The sequence below is a fragment of the Elephas maximus genome, chromosome 24 (assembly GCF_024166365.1).
Source record: "Elephas maximus indicus isolate mEleMax1 chromosome 24, mEleMax1 primary haplotype, whole genome shotgun sequence".
Classification (NCBI taxonomy): Eukaryota; Metazoa; Chordata; class Mammalia; order Proboscidea; family Elephantidae; genus Elephas; species Elephas maximus.
Genome location: NC_064842.1, coordinates 14,222,146 through 14,236,398, shown reverse-complemented (window position 1 = coordinate 14,236,398; position 14,253 = coordinate 14,222,146). Strand labels below are relative to the sequence as shown.

General features: G+C 43.4%; 1 long non-coding RNA gene across 5 annotated transcripts in view; it reads right to left on the bottom strand.

The window, feature by feature from the left end:
• LOC126066792 (uncharacterized) overlaps window positions 1-14,253 on the bottom strand; it is a 186,045-nt gene that overhangs the window by 6,295 nt on the left and 165,497 nt on the right. For all 5 annotated transcript variants that reach the window (XR_007515257.1, XR_007515256.1, XR_007515259.1 and 2 more), the window contains exons 4-5: window positions 12,448-12,550; window positions 10,779-11,017 (exon numbers count right to left, since the gene is read on the bottom strand). This is a non-coding gene — a long non-coding RNA (uncharacterized LOC126066792). The remainder of the gene's footprint in view (window positions 1-10,778; window positions 11,018-12,447; window positions 12,551-14,253) is intronic.

The window sequence follows — 14,253 nt, the reverse complement described above, 5'->3', positions numbered from 1 at the left end:
CTCTCGGTGCTCCACCAGAATGCTGTCAGGTTTTCAAAGCTGTGCCGCTACAGGAGGCACTTAGCTATTTCTTTTTTTTTTCTTTTCAGTTCATGTAAAGGATGCCTGAAACTGTTTAAAGGATCAGAGTGTGTGTGCACACATGCATGCAAGCAAACCCACACATACATACCCCCCACATACACACACAAACCCATACTCGCATAAACACACATGAAGATACATATACATACACCCCACACACGGAAATGAAAGAAGCGCTTTCACATGTAGACCAGAACAAGTCCTCCCAGCCTTATCTGAACGAGCACTGGATGTCAGGATGACTCCTCCAAGTAATAACAGCAACTGATTGTGTGTTCATGAAAGTAGTTCATGAAAGTAGTAAGTACCAGTTACTGTCAAGTCAGTTTCAACACATGGTAACCCCATGTGTATCAGAATAGAATTGTGCTCCACGGGGTTTTCAATGGCTGATTTTTTTTAAAGTAGATCATCAGGTCTCTGGGTGCACTTGAACCTCCAACCTTTCAGTTGGCAGCCGAACACATTAACTGTTTGCACTACCCAGGGACTCCAGTTTATTAGTGACATTCAGTAATCAATGTTGACTGCTTACTGGATCCCAGACCCTGTGCAAACACTTCCTATGTGTTATCTTATTTAACTCTTACACTGTGAAGCTGGCATTATCATCCCCATCTTCCCCAGGAGGAAACTGGGACTCAGAAAGAGTAGGCACTTGCCTGAGGTCACACAGCAGCCAGCTAGGATTCATGCCCACATCTACCTGAAGCCTGTGCCGCTAACACCCCCTCGCTGTGCCTCAGACATGGAAGCCTGGAGATGCTGGCTTCCTGGACAAGAGAGGAGAAGGAGCTTGGCTCAGAAGCCTGAGGATAAAAATGAACTGTTTCATAGTACAGTACCCGGGATCTATAAAATCAGTAATTCTCCATGTTGGGATGACCCTCCAACCCTTGAATCCTGGGGTACAGGGCAGGGAGCCAAGATGGCAGGACCGGATCAGCCTGTGGTCTCTCCTGATATTTTGAAGGTGGCCTCCAAGAAACCCACCTCTTCAGGGAGCCAAGCTCCTGTATGTACCACTTGTCAGGCCCAGAGCACAGAGGAGTGAGGTAACTTTGCCAAGGACAGAGAGCTAGTATACAGTGGAGTCGGTATTCAAGTCCAATAGTGTGACTGCAGAGCTGATTCTCACAACCCAGCCCCTTTACAAAGTGGCCTGCACTAACTGCCCCAGAATAGTACAGATCATAAACCCTTTCGCAAGACAGAGAACAGGGGCTGGGATAGAGGGGAAAGCTTTAAGGAGGAGCTGACCCTTGAACCACACCTGGAAGAGCAGGTAGATTTAGGTAAGTGAAGGGGGGCAGGAGGGACAGGGTGCCAACCTGTCTGTTGTTTTCAGTGAACAGCCCACTTTGGCTATGAGTTAGCAGAGCAGTGAAATGCAAAGTATGATTAGAAAGGTAGGTTGAATGCCAACCTGCATTAAATAAAACAAATTCAGGAGAATTTAGGGCCTTTTTTGTCAAACAACCTCCCACATGATGTTTCTGAAAATGTAACTTTAGGGTGAAGTCCCTGGATAGTGCAAACAGTAAATACCCTCAGCTGCTAACCAAAAGCTTGAAGAGGCAAGTCGACCCAGTGGAGCCTCGGAAGAAAGACCTGATGATCTACTTCCCAAAACAATCAACCGCTGAAAACGCAATGGAGCAATTCTACTCTGACACACATGGGGTTGCCATGAGTCGGAACCAGCTCAACTGCAGCTGGTTGTTTGGTTTTGATAGTTTTAGGGTAGGAACTGATCTGAGCAAACCCCAGTTAAGTCTTAGAAGAAAACATAATACATAAGAAGTCCCAGCAGGCTCTGAACACAGTTGTCACAAATGCAGCCAGGGCCCATGACCTGGTTCTTCTTGTGAGGGGTGGGGAGTCACAGGCCTGGAAAGGGAGTCTCTTTGGCACACATACTGCCCCACGCTCAGGGTTAAGATAGAGAGCAGTTACGGCGAGGGGTAGGCGGTTATAGGGTAGAATGACCCAAAGGAACCCGTCATCTGAAAACCTTCCATAAAGTCTGTGATCGTTAGGTTGTGTGTCAACTTGGGTGGACCATGGTTCTCAGTGGTTTGGCAGTTACGAAGTAGTTTAGTAGTCGTATGACGTGATCCACTTTCATCATGAAATTTGATATAATATGATCACCTCCATGATGGGATCTGCTGTGAGTAGCCAGTCAGTTCAAAGGAAGTTTCCTTGGCGGTGTGGCCTTTGTTGAATATAAGTGGACTCTCCTGCAAGGCTCGTGAGCTTTTGTTCGCTCTGGATCCTGTAGCTGGCTCCTGTTCATCTGATCTCCGGTTCTTGGGACTTGAATTAGCAGCTTACCTACAGTCTTGCCTGCTGATCTTGGGTTTACCAGCCCCTGCGGGTTACGTGAATCAAGAGAGGCCTCCAGCCCGACCCATGGATTTGGGACTTCCTGCCTCTGCAACTGCGTGAGCCATTTCCTTTATGTAAATCTCTCTATGTAGATATTCGGAAACCCTGGTGGCGCAGTGGTTAAGAGCTACAGCTGCTAACCAAAAGGTCAGCAGTTTGAATCCACCAGGTGCTCCTTTGACAACCTGTGGGGCAGTTCTACTCTGTCCTATAGGGTCACTATGAGTGAGAATCGACTCAACAGCAATGGGTTTGGTTTGGTTTTTTATATATATATTCATAAGCTTTACTGGTTTTGCTTCTCCAGAGAATCCAGCCGTGGACAAGGTCATATGGTAGAATTGGGGCCTTAATTATTTACTCATTTATTCAACAAACATTTACTCATGGTCTGCTGTGTGCCAAGTGCTGTGTTGACCTTGTAAAAGTGAATATTCTGATGTACTGGTAATTCTCAAATCTCTACAAAGTCTCCACTGGGGAGGATCTAGAAAGTTCTCCCACTCCCTCCACTTCTCCCTTCTCAGTCCCACGCTGGAGGTAGCAACAGTGAGACTCAACAGGCCACCTGGAGTGATCTCCTTCATTCAAAGGGTCCTTTCCATGGGGTGGGGCAGTTATGTGTATATTCTGGTTTAAAAAATATTTTCTTTTTGCCAAAACTTGAGTCTGGGGCAGAAATATCACTTTAAGCTACAGAGTAGCCATCAGAGGTAAAGGTGACTAAATGTGCACAAATAATTCATGCAAAATGCAACCCTGAGCAACCCTGCAAAGGCCAGCTTTGAAAAGAGGCTGCATCCTGCTCACCCAGGACCAAACTGGCTTTATCTGCACATAGAAAGATGTCTTATTTTCATTTAACTCCAAATATTCCACCTCATCTGAGGAGATTAAACTGTGATTTTCATTTAGTATGTAGAATTATAATAATAATGGTGCCTTATGTTTCTATGGCAAGACTTTGTCTCACAGACTTTGGACATGTTATCAGGAGGAACCAGTCTCTGGAGAAGGACATCATGCTTGGTAAAGCAGAGGGTCATTGAAAGACAGGAAGACCATCAGCGAGATGGACTGACACAAGGTCTGCAACAATGGACTCAAACATAACAACGATCATGAGTATGGCGCAGCACCAGGCAGTATTTTCTTCTGTTGTACACGGGATTGGTATAAGTTGGAACCGACTCGACGGCACCTACCAACAACAGCAACATGTTTCCATAGAGTCCCTGGGTGGTATGAACAGTTAATGTCTTTGGCTGCTGGCTGAAAGGTTACTTCCCCAAAATCAGACATAGAAAAAGCCCTGTGAGGTACAGTTGTATTTTGACACACATGAAGTCTCCATGAGTCAGAATTGACTTGATGGTAACTGGTGGTGGTGGGTGTTTCTAGAATGTACTGTACTTTCAAAGTGCCTTCCCATTCACAGCGTCAAAGTTACCACGCAGATGCTGGGAACTCAATGACCTCCTGTGGCTGGCCCCTTGAATAGCAACGTACTGAGCTTCTTCCCCTGAGAGCTATCAGCTGCCCTAATGTCCAGGCAGAAGCAAGGCAAGAGTAGACACAAACCCAGAAAAGGTAGCTTCAATTTTTGTGGGATTTTTTTTTTAAAGCAATAATTTTACTCACTTAGCTACTTTCATCTCCAGAGCTCAGGCTCTTTATTCAATTCTCACAGCGACCTGAGAAGTTGATAGATATTAATATCCCCTGTAAAGTGGTTCCCAAAAAATGGGTCAGGGAGAAGCTAGCGGATTAGCCCAAGGCTTAATGCTAAATCCGTTTCAGAATGGACAACAGAACTTTCTAGGGCCAACCTGGATTTCTGCAGCGGGTTCCACGGCCTGAGAAGCTGGCCACCAACATCTGAAATCTTTTTCAACTCCTGAATCAGCACCATCCAGTCAGAGCTAAGAAATAAGTGTTGCCGAGCATTGCCAGCCAAATGAAAAAAGTGCAAAAATCTAGCTAATTACTCAGGACATGTTGGCAGACACCTCTGCTTGTCAGATTCCTAGTTGTCTGAATGGTTATTTACATCTGAATTAATTTACACTGTGGAAATTTTAAATACTTTTTTTTTTTTAATTTTCAGTAGCAGCAAAAGTCCTACCAAGAGCTATGCTGTTTCCAAAAACTTCCTCTCCTTCCTCTCCTTCATCCCTGATTTATTCATAGGAGGAGGAGTACTTGGAAAGATCCCACACAGGAATTCCTGCCCAGACATGCTAAGGAGAACCATTGCCCTCCTCTGGGTGCCTCTTAGGCCCTGGGCTTCTCCAGGAATCTCCTAGGCTTGCAGGGTGCTGGTCTGAAGCAAATGTCCCAAGAAATTTTGGACACTCTTTAAAACTTGAAAGAAAGATATTGAGGAAAAATAGAAAGAAATGTTACTTTATACATTTTGAATTTTTCATTCATTCAACAAATATTCAATAAGACCATACTACATGTAAGGATCGTCCTGCTAGGTCTTGGGGATGGAAATATCCAAAGATATATAAAACATCATCTCTACCCTGGGTGGTGCAAATGATTAAAGCGTTCAGCTGTTAACCAAAAGACTGGAGGTTCAAGTTCACCCAGAGGTGCCTTGGAAAAAAAGGCCTGGCAATCTACTTCCGAAGAGTCAGCATTGAAAACCCTATAGAGCACAGTTCTACTCTGACACACATGGGGGCATCATGAGTCCAAACTGACTTAATGGCAACTGTTAACTGTTAACCTACAGTTCAGTAGGGGAAACAAGCATGGGGGGGACCACAATAGAATATGGTAAATATTAAGGGGTGGGGGTTGGATTGGAATTGAAATTTATACACTATAACTTAAATAGGCAAAAACTACACCCAATGACAACACACACACACATATATATCTTAAATTTGCCAATTAAAAATAACTAAGTCTCCGGGGTCTTAAAAGCCTGCAAGCAACCACCCAAGGCACAACTGGTCTCTATTCTCCTGGAACAACAGAGGAAGAAGGAGAGTCAGGAATAGGAGAAGGACATGGACTGTGTGGCTAATTGCCTCCATGAACAACTGCCTCCTTTGCCACCATACCAAAAGAACTAGATGGTACCTGGCTACCATTACTGAAAATTTTGATCAAATATTCCATAAAAGAATCCTGATCAAAAGGGGGAAAATGCAGAACAGAATTTCAAATACTCATGGACTGCAGACTTCCTAGAGCCATGAAGTTGAATGAACCACTGAAACTATTGCCCTGAGATAATCTGTAAACCTTAAAACAAAAATATCCCCTGAAGTGTTCTTAAAATCAAACAATAGTTCAGCTTAGCTAGAAAGAAAGGTGCAAAGAAGACATTCAGGCAACTAACAGACACGTGAGGAAATGCTCCATACCACTAGCCGTAGCCGTTAGAGAAATACAAATCAAAACCACAAGATACCATCTCACCCCGACATTACTGGCACAAATAAAAAAATTAAAAAAACAGAAAGTAACAAATGTTGGAGAGGCTGCAGGAAGACTGGAACTCTTATGCACTGCTGGTCGGAATGCAAAATGATACAACCATTTTGGAAATTGATATGGCACTTCCTTAAAAGCTAGAAATAGAAATACCATTCAATTCAGCAATCCCACTCCTAGGAATATATCCTACACAAATAAGAGCCGTCACATGAATAGACATATATACACCCACGTTCATTGCAGCATTATTCACAATAGCAAAAAGATGGAAACAACCTAAGTGTCCATCAGCAAATGAACGGATGAACTGTGGTACATATACACAATGGAATACTACACAACAATAGAGAACAATGATGAATCTGTGAAACACCTCACAACACAGATGAATCTAAAAGGCATTTTGCTGAGTGATATAAGTCACTCACGAAAGGACAAATACTGTATGAGACCACTATTCTAAAAACTCATGAAAAGGTTTACACACAGAAAGAAACAATCTTTGATGGTTACGAGGAAGAGGAGGGGTGGGAATTGAAAAACACTAGACAATAGATAAGCGGTTACTTTGGTGAAGGGTAAGACAGTACACAATACTGGGGAAGCCAGCACAACTTGACCAAGGCAAGGTCATACAAGCTTCAAAGACACATCCAAACTCCCTGAGGGACCAAATTACTGAGCTGAGGGCTGGAGACTATGGTCTCAGGGAACATGTAACTCAATCAGTATAACATAGTTTATAAAGAAAATGTTCTACATCCTACTTTGGTGAGTAGCATCGGGGTTCTTAAAAGCTTGTGAGCGCCTGTGTAAGATCCACCTACTGGGCCACCCCATTTGCAGCAAAGGAGAATGAAGAAAACCAAAGACACAAGGGAAAGTTTAGTTCAAAGGACTATGGGCCACAACTACCACAGCCTCCACCAGACTGAGTTCTGCACAACTAAATGGTGCCTGGCTACCACCACTGACTGCTCTGACAGGGATCATAACAGAGGGTCCCAAACAGAGCTGGAAAAAATGTAGAACAAAATTCTAACTCACAAAAAAAGACTAGACTTACTGGTTTGACAGAGACTGGAGAAATCCCGAGAGTATGGCCCCAGGACACCCTTTTAATTCAGTACCGAAGTCACTCCTGAGGTTTACTCTTCATCCAAAGACAACCCATTGCCACTGAGTCAATTCCAGCAACACTTTCCATCCAAACATTAGGCAGGCCTATAGCCTGTAAAACAAACGATAACATATGTAGTTCAACCGTGTATATTAGACTGAATGGGCACACCAGCCCAAGAGCAAAGACAAGAACACAGGAAGGGAAAGGAAAACTGGACAAACGGAAATGGGGAAACTGAGGTTGAAAAGGGGAGAGTGCTGACACATCGTTGGGCTGGCAACCAATGTCACAAAACAATTTGTGTATTAATTGTTTAATGAGAAACTAATTCACTCTGTAAACTTTCACATAAAGCACAACTTAAAAAAAAAAGAGAGTAAGTGGCACAACTGAAAAAAAACAATCAAATTATTCAATGACAGATATGAAAATTTGTATTTTCGTGTATAAAAAACTTCACAGAAAAATATGAACAGCTGGCAAATTTAAAAAAAAAGTTTCAAATCAAAAAAAGAGAGAGAAACATCTGCCTTGAGCATTATGCTCTTTTAAGAACTATCTATATGGGATCAAACTGATAACAGCAACTCAAAAGATTAGATAGGAACCTTCAGGGACAGTGGATTTATTTTAAAGGGGGAAGAACAACTCAGAAAAGGAGTGTGAGAATGGTTGCACAACTCGAAGAATGTTATCAATGTCACCAGGTGGTCCATGTAGAAACTGTTGACTTTGTGTATGTTCTGTTGTGTATATTCTCAACAACAACAACAAAATAAATAAAATTAAATATTTTTTTTAAATCCAGGCTCTTCCACCTTAGAAATGTTTCTTTCAGGTACATATGCCCTTGTTTCCAAGTTCAAATTTCCTATCAGATCTGTTCCCGCTTCTCAAGGAGCTGTGGTCACATATTTGCTTCCTTACAGGGGTACAGGGAGAAATTCATAACCTGATGGCATCAGGCATGGACTCTCTGGTCCACATCTGTGCCCTGGCCTCAGCTGAGGTATCTCATCTGGACACTGATGTCCTACCCCAGCGTCCACCAATGTGTGACCAGGCTTCTCAGTATTCTGGGATGCTGCGTTTGCCCCAAGACTGAAGTCCTTGGTCTCTGTTCCAACCTCCGTGGCTTCCCTTGTCCCAGTCCCTAACTCTTCTCTACCACCTGCTCCTTCAGCACACCCATGCCCCACTCAGGTGCGTGTAAATTCTGAACCCCACGGGCAGCACACGCGGGCACGGGCAGCCAGGAGCACGGTCTGAATCACCAGCGTGCCTGCTGCTCCCACGTTGTATTGGTGTCCCAGGGCCGCTGCAACAAAGTACCACAAGCTGGCTGGCTTCAAACAACAGAAACTTATTCTTTCAGAGTTCCGGATGCTGGAAGTCCAAAATCGGCGTGTCAGCAAGGCCATGTTCCTTCCGAAGTTTCTAGGGGAGAATCCTTCCTTGCCTGTCCCAGCTTCTGGCGGCTCTGGGCGTTCCTTGGTTTGTGGCCGTATAAACCCCAGCCTCTGCCTCCGTCCTCACATGGTCCTCTCCCCTGTTTCTCTCCTGTGTTCTCTCCTCTTCTTTGAAGGACACCAGTCATTGGATTCAGTGCCTACATTCAATCCAGAGTGATTTCATCTCCAGATCCTTAACTAATTACATCTGCAAAGACCCTATTCCCAAATAAGACCACGCTCTGAGGTTCTGGGTGGACACAAAATTTGGGGGGATACTTTTCAACCCATGACACACACCATGTGGTCACAACAACAACAAAAAAAAAACAAACCCGTTGCCATCGTCAAGTCGATTCTGACTCATAGTGACCCTATAAGACAGAATAGAACCGTCCCATAGAGTTTCCAAGGAGCCCCTGGTGGTCATAACAGTCATGCCAAATCCAGACATTCTCCATGAGGCTTGAAGTCTCCCAGGGAAGTAGAGTACTTGTCCTAAATTTCCCAGAGTGCCCAGGTCATCTGGTTGTTACTAGGTCCCTTTAGAGGTTCAGATCCCACAGGGAGAACCAGATCATTAACTGTAAACTTCCCTCCCCACCTCATTTCTCCCCCAGCACTGGAAGGACTTCCCTCCTTTCTGCAAGGTGGGAACTTCCCTACATCATATTCTAAGTTCTCTCTACACTCATAGCAACAATCCCATAGTCTGCATAGGCTCAGCGTAGCTTTTGATATGTAAAGGGAAGACAAGCCTCTAGAAAGCCTTTTTCTCTTTCAACTAATTCTGGCTTTCAAGACTACTGCCTAGTTATGGATTCAAAAAATCTAATTTGAAGTTCAAAGCTGAACCATTCAACAAGCACATAAAAAGATGCCCAATGTCATTGGCCATGAAGGAGATGCAAATCAAAACCACAATGATGTACCAGCTCACCCCCAGTAGAATGGCAATGATCAAAAAGAAAAAGAAAACAATAGGTGTTGATGAGGCTGTGGAGAAACTGGAACCCTCATCCATTGCTGGGTAGAAACGTAAAATGGTACAGCCACTGTGGAAAACATTTTGGCGGTTCCTCAAAAGACTGAACACAGAACAACCACATGACCCAGCAATCCTAACCCCAGGTATATACCCAGGAGAAGTGAAATCAGAAACGCAAACAGAAAGCTGTGCACCAGTATTCATTATAGCACTTTTCACAATAGCCAAAATGTGGGAAGAACCCAAATGTCCATCAACAGACGAATAGATAAACTAAATGTGATATATACATACAGTGGAACATTACTCAGCTACAAGGAGAAATGAAGACTTGACGCATGCCATAACGTGGGTGAACCCTGAAAACCTTATGCTGAGCGAAATAAGTAGTCACAAAAGGACAAGTGCTGTACAATCTCACTTACCTGAAATAAGCAAATATATAGAAAGCAAAGATTATTAACAGTTATCAGGGGCAGGAGGGAGGGGGAAAGGGGAGTTTTGCTTGCGGAGCACTGACTTTATGTTGACAGTGGTGGAATGATTTGGAAAAGGGTAGTGATAACGGCTGCACAACATGGAGAATGTGATCAATGTCACTGAATTATACACGTAGAAACTGCTGAATTGGCAAATGTTATGTCGTGTATATTTTCATCACAATTTAAAAAAAAAAAAAAGCTGAACCATGACCCCTTTGTCCTAGGCTATCACCACACTTCTCTAAGCCATTGTCAGAGGGTGGACAGCTACAAGACAACCAGGAACTAAGGTGTTTTAGGAAAGAACCGTGCTTTGGTTTAATATCCCCAGTGTATTACCCAGCACACTCTACTATGTGTGATATGGAAGCACATATGTGAACCCCTGAAGGGACTGTTTCTTAGGCGTCTTTATCCACCACACTCAGCACAGCTCCTGGCATATGGTAGGTGCTCATTATATGTCTGTTAAATGATTGTGGGGGTCTGGAAGTCTTCATGATAGAGGTGACATTGAGTCGGGCTGTGAAAAGTAAACGAGTGGAATTATGTTCGCAGGAAGTGGGCAGGAAAGGCATTATAAGCAAAGGGCAAAGATACAGAAGCAGGGAGATAAAAGAGAGCAGCGTCTTCAGGGATGGTGCGGAGTCGGCCATGACTGGGGAGTGGTGGGAGGGGAGGCTGGAAAGGTAGAGGTGGCAAACACTAAGGGGCTTGAGTGGTAAGAGCTGGGATCTCACTGTGCAGGAAAGGGAGAGAGGAGGTGCACACTGAAAAGAAAGTGAGCTTCCGGCGTGGCTCACATGAATGAATGCTTTATGGATCTGTAACAGACTATCGGGGAAGCCAGCACGTCTGAGGGTTCTTCCTGATCTTGTGAAGCTGATGTCAGCAGGTGTAGCTGTGTCATTCCTAAATAGGCTCCTTGGTCCTGTCCTCACAGATTTAATGCTGGGCCAACCCACGGCAGTGTTTCTGAGATTCCTGCCTTCTTATCTTACACCAAGTCGCGGGAAAACGCCACACAGTCCTAGGCCACAACCTAGAGATATTCCAAAGAAAGAAGTTATTTCACAACCAGGAAATGTTTTATTGTTTTAAAATGGTCAGTGCAAACCAAAATGCTGAATCATCTAGGCACTATATATACATATATGTATATCAAATGCTAAATATATTTCTTCATCAAATTCAAGTTTGGCCATTATGATGACGCCAAATGTGAATATTTTTACCAGTCTTTGTTCCATGACAAAAGGCATCAGCTTCCCAAATAGGAAGGATTTGCACCAGCACTTTTTCTTTGCCTTTGATGAAACATTGTTTGTTCTGGCATAAAGGGTTTGTGACAAAACCAGTTATTCTTCCCGGTCCCCAAACAAGATTTAAATCCTGTTTGTTGAAAATCAAGAAGTACTTTGCTACCTTAAATATCACCAGGCACAATACTGTCTGAGTCTCTCATTATTCTAAGGGTGCCCAAGGACAAATTGGACGTGTAGCGTACACGTGGATGGTGCATCTCTATGCGATAGAAACTTGAGGACTTTTTTTTCTAAAAACTCTCTTTTAAAGGTGAGACTTGAACAAAACCAAAGCTGGAGATGATAATAAAATCTCTTTTAAAACATTAATACTAACAGCAAATCAGCAATGACTGTGTGCACAAACATCCTTTTAAAAATCTGTCTGCAAAGACCTCTAAGAATAGCTAGTCACTGGAGTTATCTTCCCAGGAAAGGGTTAGCAGTGAGGCTAAGGCAGCTGTGGGAGAGCTGGGGACCCCACCACATGCTGATCACATGGACAGTGGGGTACGGTGCAGACTGGTCTAATATCAGTCATGTTCTGTTGAGTTTTCTTCTACCAAGTATTTCAAATCCAACCCTTTTTTTCCATTTCCATTGCCACCACCCTAAATTCAAGTTCTATTACATTAAAAGTAGGCTATTACAAGTACCTCCCACTTCCAGGGTTTTTAACCAGAGAATGCAGAAAAATCAGCTAGCCGAAGAGCTTTTCTCAAGCTCTTCCCTCTTTTTTCAAGCTTTTGGGCCCCACACCAGATTCCCTGAATCAGACTCTCCAATGGTGGGGCACCCAACACAGGTTATTTTTAAATGTCCCACAAGTGATTTTAAAATGCACTAACTGGTCTCTAAGCTCACCCTCCAACATGATGGATCGCAGACCACCCTCTGGCTTATCTCCCTAAAGCATGTCTTTGATGATATCCAAAATCATCAGTAAATTTCCAATAAAGCAGGATAGTTGCTAGCTGGCTCTCGCCCACCGATCCTAATATAATTCTGATCTTATCACTCACTCCCATGACTCTACCACACTGGATGACTCATTGGGTGACATTTCCACCCTTGAGCTGGGACTCATGCCATCCCCTCACCAGGCATGCCCCCCAACATGTATCTATCAATCGCTCCATACAATCGCTCCTAATCCTTCAAGACTCACCTCAAGTCCTGCTCCATAAAGACTTCTATGGTCACCCATGACTCTGTCCAGTGCCAGAAATGTTCTCTCCCTCCTCTGAACTTCTACAGCGCTTTGTGTGTGCCTGTGGAAATTAAGTACATAACACGATGGAGGAGGAATATCTAGGAGTGTAGACTCAAGTGACCCAGAGGAATTTCTTTAAAGTTCAGTGTTTTTAAAATGTTATGTGAGTTTTCAATTCTCCATAATCTCTTAACGGAGCCCACCAGTGCCTCCAGGAAGATGTGCCATGTTTATCCTGAAGCTTCTGTTGCCCCCGGCGCATGCTGTGTACTGGAGCGATGAGTTCATATGACTGAGTAATTTAGAGAGAAAGGACTCAATAAAGATGTCTGAAATAATGAATAGATAAATGACTCAATGAGTAAAAGTCAAAGTCTTCTTTCCTTTGTCATTTAGAGTGATTAGGCACATGCAGCTCCTTACCTCCAAGCTTGCAGACCTGACCATCTCAATATTCAAGAAAACAAGGGTTCCTCCAGTTAGCAGACTCACCCTGCTTAGAAGGCATTTAAACACCTTCTGAGACTTGAGCATGTCATGTGGGTTCCCCCACCTTGACCCCAACCGGCTTCTCAAAATACTTCTTCCAAACACATCCTCCCTCCCTCCACGAGGGGTTTGGTGAATAAAGCTTGCATTTCCTTACATACTTATACACATGTAAGGAGGAAATTCTGCTGTGATTCAACCAGGTATGTTGCACACAGGCCAACACCGCAGGTACCTCAATGTTCATCATTGCTATTTTAGATTAAAAACCAGTCAGCAACAGTTCACCAACAAGGACATTCAAGCGGCCAACAAACACATGAAAAGATGTTCACAATCATTGGCCATTAGACAGATACAAATCAAAACTACAGTGAGATACCACCTCAAAATGGCACTGCAAAAATGGCACTGACCAAAACAGAAAACAACAAATGCTGGTGAGGTTGTGGGGAGATTGGAACCCTGTTCCCCTGCTGGTGGGATTGTAAATTGGTTCAACCACTATGGAAAATGCTATGGCATTTCCTCAAAATGCTAGAAATACTCTATGATCCAGCAATCCCACTCCTAGGTACATACCCTAGAGAACTAAAACTACTGACATGAACAGATATATGCACACTTATGTTCACTGCAGCATTATTCACAACAACAAAAAATGCAAGCAGTCTAAGTGCCCATCAAAAGATGAATGGATAAACAAACTGTGGTATATACACACAATGAAACACTATGCAGCCATAAAGCATAATGATGAATTCTCAAAATATATCTTAACATACTTCCCTCTCACTCTCGTGCCTCCTCAGCAGGGCATTATTATTGAAGGAGCTGCAGGCGCCAAGCCTTTCAGGCCCAACGTAGCACAACAATTAGTAAATACACACCATGTGTAAGGCCCTGAGCTAGATAACACATGGTCCTTTGGTGCCTGGAGGATATTATGCTCAGTGAACTAAGTCAATCACAAAAAGTCAAATACTGTATGATCTCACTATTATATAAAGACAAGAATAGGTATAGATACAGAAAGGAACATTCTTTGGTGGTTATCAGTGATGGGAAAAAGACGGAGGTAGAATCACTTCCAGATAGTAGACACTTGTTAGTTTTGGTGATGGGTAAGGCAATACTGAATAAGGGTGAAGTCAAAACAACTTGACCAAGTACACTAAGAAGTACACTAAGATGACACTAAGAAGTACACAAGAATAAGGGACAATTTTTGTAAAAGCCACAACACATACAATTTTCCAACAACAGTAATAA